Below are 15,674 nucleotides of genomic sequence, written 5' to 3'. Positions count from 1 at the left end.
AGCTGGAAAAAGCATTCAAATTTCTAGAGTACAATTCTCTCTGCATAAGTTGAGGAGTCATGTAGGTAGTGTAATTTTCCATGTATAAGACTATGTTTTTTATTATATATATATTTTTGGTAAGAAATTTGGGGTCATCTTATACATGGATAGTGAAGGCACAGGGGCTTGGGCTCAGGTTTGGACTCAGGCTCTGGCCCACTTTCTTAATTAGATAAACTTTATTCGCATTAGCCAACGGCCATAGCAACATAAAACAAGCAATATATACAATTAAAAAGACAGTAGGTAAGAAGGACAATCAGATGACCAAGATTATCATTCAGATAGTGGCCGTTAATCTCATTGCACCCTCGATAAACCTAGCAACCTTTGCTGTTGTCTGATCATTTTCATCTGATAAAAGAAAGAACAATGTGGCCGGCCTGGGATGGTAAGTAAGAGTGGGGTGATGATGTCATTCCTCAGATCTTTATAAAGCGGAAAGGACAGGAGAACATGAGCCACTGTTTCCAGATTGCCATCTCCACATGGGCAGAGTCGTTTCTCAGTTGGAATCTTTTGGTATCTGCCCTCCAGTACGGCAGAGGGCATCACATGTAATCTGGCCAGTGTGAAGGCACGTCTGTATTTTGGGATAGTTAATCTATACAAATATGGTGCCAGGGAATCAAACTGAGGGGGGAGGGAGGCATACCAAGGACTTTCTTAATTAAGGGTTCAAAAAAATAGGGGTCATCTTATACATGTGGCCGCCTTATAGGCAGAAAAATACAGTACTGTCGTACCTTGGAAGCTGAACAGAATGCTTTCCAGAGGTCCGTTTGACTTCCATAGCATTTTACTTCAAAGATGCAGTTTCCAATTGGCTGCAGGAGCTTCAACGTTCAGCTTCCAAAGACGTTCAGCTTCCAAAATAACATTCACAAACCGGAACACTCACTTCTGGGTTTGCGGCGTTCGGGAGCCAGAACTTTCGACTGCTAAGGTGTTCGTCAACCAAGGTATGAATGTACTTGCTTGTATTTGCATTTTAACTCATTAGTGCAAGGATTTATGCTTGTGCAACAGAATTCCCCACGTGCACCATGCACCCTCCCCAAATCTGCTCTAGAGGGTTGAGGGAACACCCTAGAAAGTATAGGGGGCACGTGGGTGGGGTGGGGGGAGAACATTCCAATGAGAAAGCAGAAATCCTTGCACTAACAGATTATTCCCTTACTGCTACTTTGAATACAACCCATTCCTGCTAGCTTTTTCTGGAAGCTTACTATCTTGTGTTTTAGCCAGGTGGCAAAAGAGACACGGCAGTGAGACCAGATAGACTTCCCTGGAGATAATATGCCAGAGGTCTGGTGTTACGGTGGAGGAGGCTGTGCCCCTCATGGCTCCCTGCTAGGTTTGTCATTTGAAGGAGTGATGCGCCCAGCTGGACCTGATGTTCACAGGGAGGCGGAAAATACAGGAGAACCTGATTCTTGATAATACCTTTCAAAGCCCATAGCAGTTTAGAATCTAGGTAAAAATCAGCCTTTCAATGAGATTGCGACAAGGTAATGAAAATTAGACCACCAGAATTATATACTTAGTTCAGCAAGCCTGCTGCAATAGTCTGGGGGGGGGGGTGTTTTAAGCTGACCACCATTTCTTGACATACTTCTATGGCAAATGCTGGCAACACTAGAGAGAGCAGTACAGTTCAGTGCATATGCAGTGGCCTCTTTAGCATCATAAATATATGGAGTGCCTATATGGATATGTAATAACATTGTAAACACTTCAGAGCACAGACTTTGGTTATTGCAATCTAAATTACCGGCAGCAGGTAATCAAAATGTGTTTTCCGTATCATGTGACTCTCCCTTCTTTTCCTGAGGAACATGGCCTCCTTCAGTTTCAAACCCAGACAAATGAAATCCCTATTCTTTTAAAAAGATTTTATACCAAGAGCAGGTCCTTAGTGATGCTAAAGTAGATGTGGACAACCCTTGGTCACATTTCATGTAGGTGTTGGGAGCCCAAAAGAAGAGGAGGGTAGGAGGGGGAGGAAACCTGACAATGGAAGGAGATGGAAGAAAAGGAATTGGTTAAGAGTGGCCTGTCCCTCTCCTGGCAATCTGAAGAACAGGGTGGAAGAGGTAAGTGTGTGTGTGTGTGTGTGTGTGTGCGCGCGCGCATGAGGGTGCAGAGAGAAAGAAATAATAATAATAATAATTTATTATTTATACCTCGCCCATCTGGCTGGGCTTCCCTAGCCACTCTGGGCAGCTTCCAAAAAAATAATAAAATACTGTAATACATCAAACATTAAAAGCTTCCCTAAACATGTCCTGGCCACTGCTGGTATTCAGCCCCTGGCAGATTACAGAAAAAGTGTACCCCACCCCAGCCAGTGTGGTGTAGTGGTTAAGAGCGGTAGTCTCGTAATCTGGTGAACCAGGTCCGCTTCCCCACTTCTCCACATGCAGCTGCTGGGTGACCTTGGGCCAGTCACACTTCTCTCTGAAGTCTCTCAGCCTCACTCACCTCACAGAGTGTTTGTTGTGGGGGAGGAAGGAAAAGGAGAATGTTAGCCGCTTTGAGACTCCTTCGGGTAGTGATAAAGCGGGATATCAAATCCAAACTCTTCTTATGCTAGAGATCAAGACTGAATATGCAATGCATATGTTCAGTATGGATGGCTATTCAGAAATGTGTCATAAGTTACAGCCAGAGGTCATCAAAGTGGTATACAAGATAAAAACAGGAGAAAACACTAAATCCAATTTCTAAAAGGAATAACATAATTTCTAGAAAGCAATAAAACCGTATCTACAGATACATGGTATTACATGTGCATGTGAAGTTCACATTTTGCATATTTTCATGAAACTGATGCATGCCAAAAATATTCATAAAGTTAAAATCTAGAATTAGCTGTCTGTTATCTGCATGTAGTAATTCTGTATGGCGCGCCTTGTGCGTGTCCTTGTTTGCAGGAAATGCTGCCTTGGAAAGATAGGTTGCTTGTAAAAGACAACATCAGTCTGGCTGAGAGAGACTGCATACAAACCATATATTTAAAAAATATTCCCCACCCCCCAAGAATCCTGGGAGCTGTAGTTTGTTAATTGTGCTGGGAATTATAGCTTTGTGAGTTCCCAGGATTCTTGGAGCTTTAAATGTATGGTGTATACACAGCCTGAAGAAAACTTAACACGTTCATAAGAAAGACCAATAGAAAGAGAAGGGAGGCAGAAAAAATGATAACATGGCATAAAACAAACCACTGGCCTGTGAACAAATATGAAGGGATGTGTTTTATAAATTTTTTTGCTTTTTAAATACACCCCCCACACCATTTACATCATAGATATACAGAATCTTGTAAACTAGATGCCAAGAGGGGAAAACAAATTTATTTCAACTTTGTACTGTCTGTTGTGGTCATAAGTGCCAAATCCAGTTCCAAACATCTGTTTGAATTTGACAACCCAGCTCTCTCTTCCCAAATATTTTGATAGGTGTAGATCAGGGGTCAGCAACCCGCAGCTCCGGAGCCGCATGTGGCTCTTTTACACCTTTGCCGCGGCTCCGGGGCGGATACTAGCGAGGGGAGGAGGTGCATTGTGCGCCCTGACACTCCCCACTGTGGTGGGCGCTGTACTGGCTGTGACGTCGCATGGGGGCGGTGCGTGTGTTAGTCACGCACCGTCCCGACGTCACCTTCCCGCCTGCTGTCAGATTGCGGCTCCGGAGATATATTTGTTTTAAATGTCGCAATGGTTTTGCGGCTCCCAGTTTTTTTTCCTTCGGAAACGGGTCCAAGTGGCTCTTTTTGTCTTAAAGGTTGCAGACCCCTGGTGTAGACCAATATATGAGCTTCCTCAATAAACTCTTCTGATTTTCAGTAATTTCAGTAAAAAAAAGATACTGTAAACTTTTTTTAGCTTTCATATGGTAGGCAGGCATCATCTAAGGATAAATATTTCTGCTTCTCTTTCATACAGTGGGAATGCTTCTACTAAGGTGGTATCTGCTGTGACAGATGCACGAATAATGGAAAAACAAAGCATGCTTTCATCTTGAGAACTATTGTTCTACTTGCATTGAAATGTGTGCAGATTTAAGTGATGAAGGCTGGAATGTTAAACATGCTTCATAGAGAGTAAGCCCCACTAAACTTTGAGAGCTTGATCTCTGAGTAAACATGCTTAAGATTGCTTTGGAAAAGTTCCAGTTAATTGACTAAGATGTTTCGAGTCAGGGGACACATTATTCTCGAGAGGCTGTGGCAGTGTATTTAGAGCACTCTGGCCTGGATCAAAAACCCATGAAAGTTATTCCCGTCTGATGTATTTTAGGTTCTTCCCCGCCAATAGCGTTCCCCCATTCACCAAATACACTGGTTTTAAGCATACATGGAAAAGGTAGGGAATTTCTACTTTTCTACCACTCTTTAAACATCTGGTTCATAAATGCAACAGGACAGGATAAATAAGACATTTTAGTAGATAAAGACGCCAATACTGTAATGCAGGGGTCAGCAAACCTTTTCAGCAGGGGGCCAGTCCACTGTCCCTCAGACCTTGTGGGGGGGCAGACTATACTTTGAAAAAAGTATATGAACAAATTCTGATGCCCCACAAATAACCCAGAGATGCATTTTAAATAAAAGGGCACATTCTACTCATGTAAAAACACACTGATTTCCGGACCGTCCACGGGCCAGATTTAGAAGGCGATTGCGCTGGATCTGGCCCCTGGGCCTTAGTTTGCCTACCCATGCTGTAATGTTTCATGCGAAAAAGGATACAGTTCTTGCTTTGTTATGATACCCAGAAAAGAAGCTTCCACATTGTAACAGTAGACTGTTTTCTTGAGAATTTAAGGATCACAGAAAATCAACCCTTAAACTTGATATCATTATGTCCTCAGTCTCAGCACATTCATCTCTTTCTGCTATAATCAGTAATTTCTCTGTCACAACAAATCTGGTATGACACATGCAAATTTACTCAGAAGCAAGTTCCACTGAGCTCAATGGGAGCTTCTCACTAGTTAGCGTGCATAGAATTGCTGCCTTAGCCTTCAAGGTGCTACAAGACTGTTTGTTCTTTTTATCTGTCTGTAGCCTCTGGAATTTTTAGATAAAGGACTTTTCATCTAGATGACCATATACGCAACTCTGGTGAAAGATGGAATATTGCCCATCTACTTAGTGTAAACATTCAGGCCTCTTTAGGCAAGTTTGTTTTTCCTACAATTTAGGACATGCAGAAACCTCTTGAGATCAGCAGTGTTGGTTACCTGACAGGGTGGTAACTCTTAAAAATGCAGAGTTTAACTCAAAAAACAGCTACAGCAAGGCTTTAAAACTTTTGTGGACTAGAGCTCAATACATCAGATGCTATTTCATGGCATATGCCACAAGATAATGATGCTTTTGCTGCAACTGACAGACATGTCTAGTCCATTGGAAGTCATGTCATTTAACTAGCACAGATACGTGCTTTTTGAATTGGCTGTGAATAGGAAGGGATACTAATCAATATGCTAACTGTTTTGCTTTAATTTTGTGTGTTAATAGGAACAGATATACTTGGGGCAAATACAAGGAGATGGGTTTTAAGTTACAGTCAGGTTTGATTTTGGGCAGAATTTTTACCTAGCTCAATTTTTTTACCTAGTAGATGTTGTTCCATAGGTTGCCTCACTTCCTTGTGTGACAAGTTATTATTTGCCAGCAAGCCAGTACATTTCCTTTAGCCATTCCTAGATGATTAAATACTTTAGCCATTCCTAGATGATTAAATCACATTTCTATTATAATGGAGTGTATGGTGTGTTAGGGGAGGGGTAGTATCTCTGATGGGGGACATGCCATGCTCCTTCTGGGGTAGTTTGTTCACCTTTGGTCCCCACCCTGCACTCAGCTCTCACCTGGGTTAGGTGAGTTAGGGACTTCCCTGCATGCGAAGACAGGCTCCAGAGGATTGAGCAGACAAGACCAATAGCGGGTCCAACAGTCAAGAAGGTGGTTTCTGCACCCGTTGTAGAGGGGAGTGAAGGGCAGACGGGCTTCGTCAACCTGGGAAGGTAGTCCATCTAGGAAAAGCAAAACTGATCCTAAACATTTGCTGCCTTATGGGATATTTTAGGAAGAAGAAAAGGTTAAGGAGTAAATCCTTCACAGATCCGGAATGGAGTCCCTAAAATGGTTGAGTGGTGCCTTGTACACCTTCTTTTGGCAACTCCTAAAGCCAAGCTGGTGCCATATGTATTGCTCTGCTTTCCTTTGGTCCACATTAGTGAGGCTGAATGGGTGGTCTGGTCATCTGGGCAGCCCAGGACCTTCATGCACACTTCCTAGGCTTGCGCCCCTGGGAGGTCACTTTGGTGCTGCTAATGCAGTGGTTTGACTTCACCCCTGGAGGCACACTCCATTGTCCCCTGAGACAGACGGAGCCAACAAAAAATATAATGATCTAACATGTATGCCAGCAACATCATTCCACAGTATGTATTATTTCTCATTTCCTCCCTGTGCTTATAAAGAAAGCAGCAAAGAAAGTGATTGTTCCTATTTGACCATTAGGTCTTTCTCAGATTACCGTTTCTGGTGCAAGAAATGTCTAGGGATTACTGTTTTGTGTTTTCCTGTTTCCTCACATCCCCTTCAGGGGATCGAAAGGTTCAGCCTTACTCATGAGGCAAATCTTGAAGGGATGGAACCAAAGCTCTCTCCCACCCCCCACCACCATGTGATGTGTTTGAAACAAGATAATCCACTGATATAATCAGACTTGTTCCAACTATTTGAATAGTAGTTAAAAATTGGCAGCAGGCAATAAACACTGCAAAGTTAAGAGATTTAAGTTTAGACCTGACCTGTTTTATTTAGAACACATACCATTCTCAAGCATGGTTGGCCCTTCTATAGGAAAGTCTGAGACCATTGTTTCTCCACACATCATGTTGTTGTTGTTGTTGTTGTTGTTGTTGTTGTTGTTGTTGTTGTTGTTGTTGTTGTTAATACTCCACTTTTTCCCATGACAGGCAGATTACAGATAAAAATAAGAACAGCTAAAAACATAGAACACAGTTGGGGAGGGTGGAGTAAGCAGGCGGCAGAAAGAATGTGTTACGGTAAAATCTGAGTGCGAGGCTGCTCTGCCACCCAGCTCGTCGGACTATAAGTCCGCAGGTCCCTGCGGAGGAAAATGAGCTCAGCCGGAGACAGGAGCAAGCTGCAGAAGATCCAAGTTTATTGCGCAACAGGTTCAAGACGAGATTGAACAGTGAGAAAGGGGTGACATAAACTTTTGAAACTTCCCTCCATGTCCCAGAATACAGTGCAAAATACATCCCAGTTACATCATGAATACATTAAGAAGAGGTTGGGTTACACAGATTACATCACGAATACATTAAGAAGAGGTTGGGTTACACGGATTAACATATGGAGGAGGGAGGGGGAATATGCAGAGTTGGAGATATGCGCAGATAAACACTTCCTGAGTACCGGTGATGAGAAGACAATGGTCCAAATATGTATAGTCTGCCACCTGGCATTGCCCGGAGGAAAGGCTTGGCAGAGTGATTTGACAGGATTAGGGTCTTGACACCTTGCTTGAGGGATTATGGAGGACAGGGGAGGTGTGATGGAGTCCTAGAGAAATTGAGCAAATTGGCACGTTGATTTTCTATGAATTTTATAGATTTTAGTCCCTTTTCACATTGACAATTGGAAATAAATTGATATATTGTAGCGAAGAAGAAGGTGAAGAAGACATGCCCCCCCTTCCGTATCAAATGGAAATATTGGAGTGGGGTGGTGGAAACTCAAAAAAAATTGAGATTGCAGCATGCGCAAAAAAGTATGCATTTCCTACAAAAGTGACACAAAACACTCAATTCCTGAGTATGCTAAAGCTATCCAATGAAGCCGGCACAATATTTTGCACCACTCCTGTTCCCAGGAACATTGTGAAGGAGTGGTACATGTGGCTGAGCCCTGGGTTTTCTACTCCCTCTGCCCCTTTGAAAACAAATGAAGAAAAACATTCATAGGCCACTATATTAGTTTCCCTAAATTAGAACATCCAAACTTCAAGCAAATATGTGCTGGAGTATTTTTAAGTACCTAGGCATGCTCCGGCCTCTTCCATAGAATTGATTCCAGGGCAGTTTATAAGGTTGTTTTTTAAAAAAATATTGTGTGACAGTAAGGAAAAGAAGACAAGATTTAGGAACAGATCTTAGCAAAATCTTAGCGCCTCATTGCAACAGAAGAGTGAATGGAATAGAGATGTACAGCAGGGAAGCCGGATGGAATGTTGGGTGGAGTTAAAATGAGATATAGGCAAAGAAATGAGAAACTTGAATGGACGGTTGATGTGGGAACCAGAGAAAGGCTGAAGGGAAAAACAACAAGTATGACACATAGTTAAAGTCCATTAAGAAGGATTAGGATAATCAGTCTGGTTAGGTCAGGAAGCTAAGAACCCTGTAGGGAAGGAGTTTGTGGGTGGCACTGTGGTCTAAACCACTGAGCTTCTTGGGCTTGCCGATCAGAAGGTCGGTAGTTTGAATCCCCACAACAGGGTGAGCTCCCATTGCTTTGTCCCAGCTCCTGCCAACCTAGCAGTTTGAAAGCATGCCAGTGCAAATAGATAAACAGGTACCACTGCGGCAGGAAGGTAAATGGCCTTTCTGTGTGTTCTGGTTTCCGTCATGGTGTTCCATTGCACCAGAAGTGGTTTAGTCATGCTGGCCACAGGACCCGAAAAGCTGTCTGTGTACAAACACCGACTCCTTCGGCCTGAAAGTGAGATGAGCATCGCAACCCATAGTTGCCTTTGACTGGAATTAACCATCCAGGGGTCCTTTACCTTTACCCTACTTAATCTGGATGTAACATTTCTTAAGAAAATACCTGTTTGTGTTTTTAACAGTCCATGTTGCAGTTTGGGTGGATTCCAGGGTAACTATATCTCACCCCATCTGACCTGTGTAGATACACTTGAGTAGGGCTACAGAGAGAGACCCACTGCTCTCTATATGTCAATAGGCGGCGGCAGCAAGTATTTTGAGGGAAGTTTGGGCTCAGTTGAGTAGCTGAGGGCCTTACAGATGAGTATCCAGGGTCAGCCTCTAGCAGAAAACCTACTGAACCTCAAACATCACTGGACTCTTAAACTTTTTTTTTTTTTTTACAATATGGGAAGGTTCTCAACTCAGTGGTAGAGCATATGCTCTGTATGCAGAAGCCCTCAAGTTCAATTCGCACCAGCTCTAGGTAGGGCTGAGAGAAACTCATGTCTGAAAGGCTGAAGACAATACTGAGTTAGGTGGATGAGTGGTCTGATTCTGTATAAGGCACCTTCCTATGTTCCTACAATTGATCCTAAGAGCAGTGTCTGGGACATGCCACTTGTGGAACATAATTAATGCAATATGGAAAGAAGAAAATCATTTCAAAATTGAATGTACCTACATACACACTTTTAAAACCATTGCAAAACCAAACTATATTTAAAATGGTACATATCTATTCACCTATGCATTAATCACTAAGATAAATTCCAGTACTAAACTTCATTTCCAACCCTTCCTTATCCCTAATTCAATGACCGGGTGGATGGAACAGTGCACCACTGAAACCTACACTGCTGGGGAAAACTGACCTCTAAGAGAACTAGAGTTCTGGACGGTGGTATATAAGCTGTTAAATATTTTCACAAAGGAATTCTCCAGAGCTGTCACATAGCGAATAATCATCACAATTATTAAAGATACTATTCCATAGGTGTACATTTAACATGGTGAAGCATGCATTCACTGCAAAATATTCCTAAATATTTGGAGTAAAGTGTATTCTATTCATCACAGTGATACTTGGTCCCTAAAAATACTGCTATATAATATCCAGAGCAATCAGTTCTGCTAGAATAACAAATACATTAGTACAGTGTCTATTTTAACGAGTGATTTTCTGAAAACTCAAATAACAGGAAATCGGAAAGAATGGTTTTGTAGCGCTGACTTTTTCTTTTGCAGATTGTTAAATAGAGAAGGTGCAGAATATAGATAGTCTGCAGCAGAGAAGAAAGACATATTTTAGTTGCCTACCTCCTAGATTCATTGGAAAAAATAATTTATGAATTTTCCTATCTGCTCTGTTAGAATTAATTTTCTTCAAAGAAAGTATAGTTCTGAAACTGTAGCTTCTCTGAATTAACAAATATGTTAACAGTAATCTTATTTTCACTTATTATGAGAATAACAAATGCAGAGAAAGAATACAGGAAAAGGAATTTTAAGAATAAACCCCAACAAAAATAGGGTTGGAAGGGTTTTTTGCAAATCTTTTGTTTCTGGGTAATATTTTTTTCAAGGTTGCACATTTTTATGTATTTGCCTAAGCTGTGTTTGCCTTCCAATGGACTGTGTATCTGAAATACATGGCTATCCCTCATCATTTGCAATGTAACTTGCATGTTCTAGGTTACATATTCTGTTATTATTTTTTATTGTTTACAAGTGTTAGTCTTACATGGCTGCTGTGAGCTTAGCCCTAGTTTGCTTAGTGTTGCATCTGAACCCAGGGCTCATGGTTTATTTTGTTCCAGACAAGCCATGAGCTGTAGCCAAGGTTTGTTCATGACTTGTTGCTCATGCTTTACCTGGGGAAGATAAACCATGATCTTGCCTTTGGACATAACACTAAGCCAAACCATGGCTTTGCTTACAGCAGTGTAGCAGCAGGAGGACAGAAAGAGGAGCAAAGTAGCTGTGAGCTTCCTTCTGGAAGTCCATGTTTGTTCATTTGTGCTAAGCCATAGTTTGGCTTCATGTCATAAGCAAATGAGGCTGGCATGTGCCATCTGCTGTCTTTGCACCAGGCAGGCAAGTTGCCATGTGGTCTGCACAAATTTCACATATCTATGTCTCCCATGATCAACTGACTCACAGGGTACTAGGAGCCCTTCCTCCACTCCCTACAATATACAAGTGGATATCCGTGTGTGTCCCCCATGGAATAGGTCTCTTTTAATGGATCATTTCCTCCAGCCCTTCCCTGAGGCCCACATTTTTTGTGATAACCAAGGAGCAATCAACCTGTGAGTGAGACAGGGCTATCATGTCCCTGAAGGCTTTGCTCAGCAACCTCTCAAAGCTTCTGCAGCGGATAGTCATCATGCCTCTTTGCTTTCTACCTGCATAGCTGTCACTGTTATTTGCTCAGTTTGTTTACTTAGGACTGGTAAGATTTCTTCCAGGCCATACCTTGATTGGATGAAGTGAAATAAGAGGTGGGGGCAATATATCATGCAGCAGTTACTTATTAAGTGCCCCTTATTTTAAGTAAGGGCTCTTAATTTTTTTAATAGGATTCTGGCACAAACTAGAAAAAGATAGGTTTATTTGAGCCAAACTGAAGTAAGCAGGACTTTTTTACCCCCCTTTTTCCCCAAATTGTGTTTTTTAAAGGTTTTCTTGGGTGAAAAAGTACATACATTGTCTCCATTTTCAGATCATAAAGTTCTTTCTGCAGATAAGTTATATTAAATGTGAGATTTTACTACTGTATACAGTATAAAGTTGGGGGAGACAAGAGGAAGGGGGAGAGAAGGGGGGACTTCTATAAATGGTTAAGCCCTTATATGTTTGGTGTGATTCCTATGTGTACAGCTTTACGTTAGCAGAGATGGATTGTGTGGCATATTTATTTCAGGGGAAATGAACAGCACATCACTTGCAATGATTCCAGACCTGCTCAGCTTCTGATGTGCCCAAGCCAATGCCTCAAGTTTTGCTATCCGAGGCATGCAGCCGAAATAGGTTTTTGAGCCCCAAATATACAGGGCCTGTGTTTCATCCTGGATGTGCAAGTCTGTTCTATGCAGATACCACATTCTTCTAGGAAATCTCCATATACTTCATCAGGTGTGAAGAACACACAAGTGTTCAATTGTGTGCACTGATAAGTAAGTGGACACATGTACTTGTTACATGTGACATAGCACGTTCAAGGTGCTTTTGGTTTTCTTTACAGATGTCATCTCTCTCTGTGTGAAGCGACTTCGAGAAAGGCACACAACCAGCCTTTTATAAACAGTACTGTTTCTCCCTCATTCTAGAACATTACAGCACAATGCATGCTGTCTCAGAATTCCATCAAAACACAGGTACATGCCACGTTTAACATTTTGAACAGGTAGTCCAAGTTAATTGCTCTGTGCCTAGAGGGACTGGTTTGACTGTACAAAAAAACCAAACAGTGGCTTGGAGTAGCAATGTTTTTAGGCACACTCAAGAAGCAGCATGCAATCCATGAGGCTATGCAGGGCCCGTTGTAATGACACCAAGACTGCTGAAGTGAAACTTTCAGATTGTGTGGTAGAGCTGATTGGGGGCCTCAGTTGTTTTGGCCAGCCCTGCTTATGTAACCAGATGCAAGCATGTTCAAGGTTCCTGTACCTTGAAAAGTTCCTGTAGAAAAATTGTGTGCATGCGAAGGAGAGCAAATGCATCCCTAGACAAGTAGCTCCTTCCATTCCTCTGCCCCCCTCCATTGCTGGAACCCTGTATTACTTAAAATAATTACACTGCTTTTTCTTAATTATCGCCTATTTCTCTAAGCAATTTTCAGCAGGCTTACTTCTGTCTGTCAGGGATAGATAAAACTGGAGTACCGAAGAGAATTTAAAATTTCAACAGACTCAATAGAACTTCCAAGAAAATATGTGTAGGATGGGAGTGTTCATGTGAGATATGCCTTTATTTTTCTTTTAGACATTTACAAGTGAGACAAAGCTTTTGAAAATACAAATTAAAGATAAAGCAAAACAAAACAGATGTGAAAGGTAAGTTAACATAACATAACAGGCTGCACCACTGGTCAATATTTACATTGTGATGTGTCTTCCAGTTCTGAGCTACAACTGCTTCTGCAGTCGAGGGTAAACGACTCAACAATTCTTTATGATTACGATCTAAATTTCTATCCACAAACATATTGAACATCATGAATGCTGGAGATGGATGTATCCATTGACCAGTAATCACACAAATCTCTTGGCATACCAACTCCCAAAACACTTATGCCAGGGGACAATCCATCACATATGGAAGTATGTACCAACCATACCACAATCTCTCCAACATATAGGATAAGCATTAGGGTTTATCTAATGGGACGCGGGTGGTGCTGTGGTTTAAACCACTGTGCTGCTTGGACTTGCCGATTGGAAGGCCGGCGGTTCGAAGTCCCGCGGCGGGGTAAGCTCCTGTTGTTCGGTACCGCTCCAGCGGGAAGGTAAACGGTGTTTCCGTGCGCTGCTCTGGCTTCACCAGAAGTGGCTTAGTCATGCTGGCCACATGACCTGGAAAAACTGTCTGTGGAAGTGGACAAACAAGCCCCCTTGGCTTGTTAAGCGAGAGGAGCGGTGCAACCCCAGAGTCATTCACGACTGGACTTAACTGTCAGTGGTCCCTTTACCTCTACCTTCCTTGGTGTGGAGTACAAATTATGCAGTATTTCACCTACAGCTCCCTAGTAGTAGCAGATGTTGTTTTATACGGTGGCTTTAACCACAAAGCATTCCAGTCATTTATTTCTATTTGTCTAACTAGCTCTTTCCCCCACAGTATATGTAGCAAATCATTTTACTCCTTATCGGATTTAAAGAGCCACCTATAAATGTTAGAAACCAGTCCTCTTACCACTCCTTTTCAAATGCTGCAAGTTGATGTACAGCAGCCTCTAAGAGCGCTGGGGATAAAATAAAATATTAAAGTTGAGCCTGCAGTATCCAAGTGCACGTTATAGGTCAGGGGTAGGCAACCTAAGGCCCATGGGCTAATCGCCTTCTAAATCCGGCCCGTGGATGGTCTGGGAATCAGCATGTTTTTACATGAGTAGAATGTGTCCTTTTATTTAAAATGCATCTCTGGATTATTTGTGGGGCATAGGAATTTGTTCTTTTTTTTCCTTTTCAAAATATAGTCCGACCCACCACATGGTCTGAGGGACAGTGGACTGGCCCAGGGCTGAAAAAGGTTGCTGACCCCTGTTATAGGTTCTAACTGGTTTCTCAAATCTTCCATAGTCATTATTCTGTTTGACAGAAAAGTCCTGTAAGCAATAAATGCCTTTTGAGTGTCAGGCTTTAACATCCTGTACAGGAAATCTTCCTAAGAACAAAGCATGGCATGTTAGGGGCAGTAGGGGAGACTGATCTGGCCTTAATACTTCTACTGGACTTCTAGCCATGAAATAGTCTTAGTAAAAGGGTTATGAATCCACTCTAAAGAGTGGAGTCTGTTTCCAAAAGGGATGAACCTTAATTGGCACATGTTCTAAAATCTCAGACACATGGGTGTAGCCAGGATTTTTGTTAGGGGGGCAGAACCTCAGCTATGTATTTTTTTTATTATTATTATTTAGGCCCCTCCCTGTCCTACCTTGCCTACACCCATGCTCGGACCCATTGCTTCTAGTATAGATTTACCCACTGTTTCTGGTATCGGATTCAATAAAAGGGGATAATGTACTTAATTTTATTGGCTGCAAAACACTGCTCTAAATGAGGTACCCCACATCCTCCCTCTCCAGGAAGCCTGTACAACGTCTTCTAAATTTGCAGAATTTTAGTGCCAAAAATACATGCATGGATTTGAGCCTGCCACATCTGTTAACTACCCTTCTATTATCCATACAGCTAATACCTGAAATAAAAACAGAAGTTTTGGTAATACTCTCATTTTGATGGCCATCAATCAGCCTATCCATTATACCCAGGTTCTGCCTTTCACATCGGGCTACATAATCAAAAATTACTTACCGTGTGTGTGTGTGTGTGTTTAATTAAATTTGTATACTGCTCTTCATCTGCAGATCCCAGGGGTATTTCACGAGATAAAAAAACAAGATAAAAAACAACAAGTTCGTTAAGTTTCTTGGCGATTTGGACCCCTAAATACTGAAAAATGGTGCACACTTTACTTGTAAGGTAGGCATGCCCAGAATTGAGATAGAGATTAACTGCACCCAGCAGCGGCTTCTGATCCTGCAGCTGCGAGACAAGAAGTCCTTCCCCGGGGGAGTTTCCCTTCGGGGCTGACTTTCGAAGCCATATAGGGCAAGAGAAGGTCCCAAGCTGAACCTGTGGCTTAGCAGCGCGAAACCTTTAGGGGCGCCATTGAAGACGCCGAGAGAAATGTTGAGGAGCAGTTCTCCAAAGTGCGGAGTTGTTTTCTGGTGGTGAAAGAAGTTTGGCAACGGAGGCAGGAAAGAGGACCGAGCAGACGTGGCCGGCTGTCTTCTGAAACTCAGCCGGGCCTCCTCTTGTCTCTCGCTCCTAACCCTTCAGGGAACTAACCGACTTTCGTGACTGAAACGACAGCCTTCCTCCCCCGCGTCACTTGCTCCCTCAGCCCTACTTCACTTCACCAAGTTAATAACGTACTATTATCGTGACGCGAGTATAAATTCCAATAAATGTCAGCGGCAGTTCACAGCGTCGTGTTATAATCAAGGCTAGCGTGGTTCACATAAAGGGGCTTCCCTTGAAGGAAGCCGCCACGGCGTTTGAACAGGGGGAGAGAAACGCGCACAAAGAAGGAGGGCGAAGCCCATATTCGAAAACCTCAATTCTAACTGCCCCCCCCCCGCACCCCGCCTCCTC

At 42.5% G+C, this 15,674-nt stretch overlaps 2 long non-coding RNA genes across 2 annotated transcripts in view; one reads left to right on the top strand and one right to left on the bottom strand.

The window, feature by feature from the left end:
- LOC309339644 overlaps positions 1 to 15,674 on the bottom strand; it is a 27,983-nt gene extending 12,309 nt beyond the window's left edge. The window contains exon 1 of the long non-coding RNA XR_014155492.1: positions 14,993 to 15,674. This is a non-coding gene — a long non-coding RNA (uncharacterized lncRNA). The remainder of the gene's footprint in view (positions 1 to 14,992) is intronic.
- On the top strand, positions 10,214 to 15,004 carry LOC309339651. Its single transcript, XR_014155502.1, has 3 exons — positions 10,214 to 12,202; positions 12,781 to 12,851; positions 14,885 to 15,004. It is a non-coding gene; the product is annotated as an uncharacterized lncRNA (long non-coding RNA).

This window comes from Podarcis erhardii, assembly GCF_964252035.2.
Source record: "Podarcis erhardii genome assembly, chromosome: 3".
Classification (NCBI taxonomy): Eukaryota; Metazoa; Chordata; class Lepidosauria; order Squamata; family Lacertidae; genus Podarcis; species Podarcis erhardii.
This window is presented reverse-complemented; position numbering and strand designations above follow the sequence as displayed.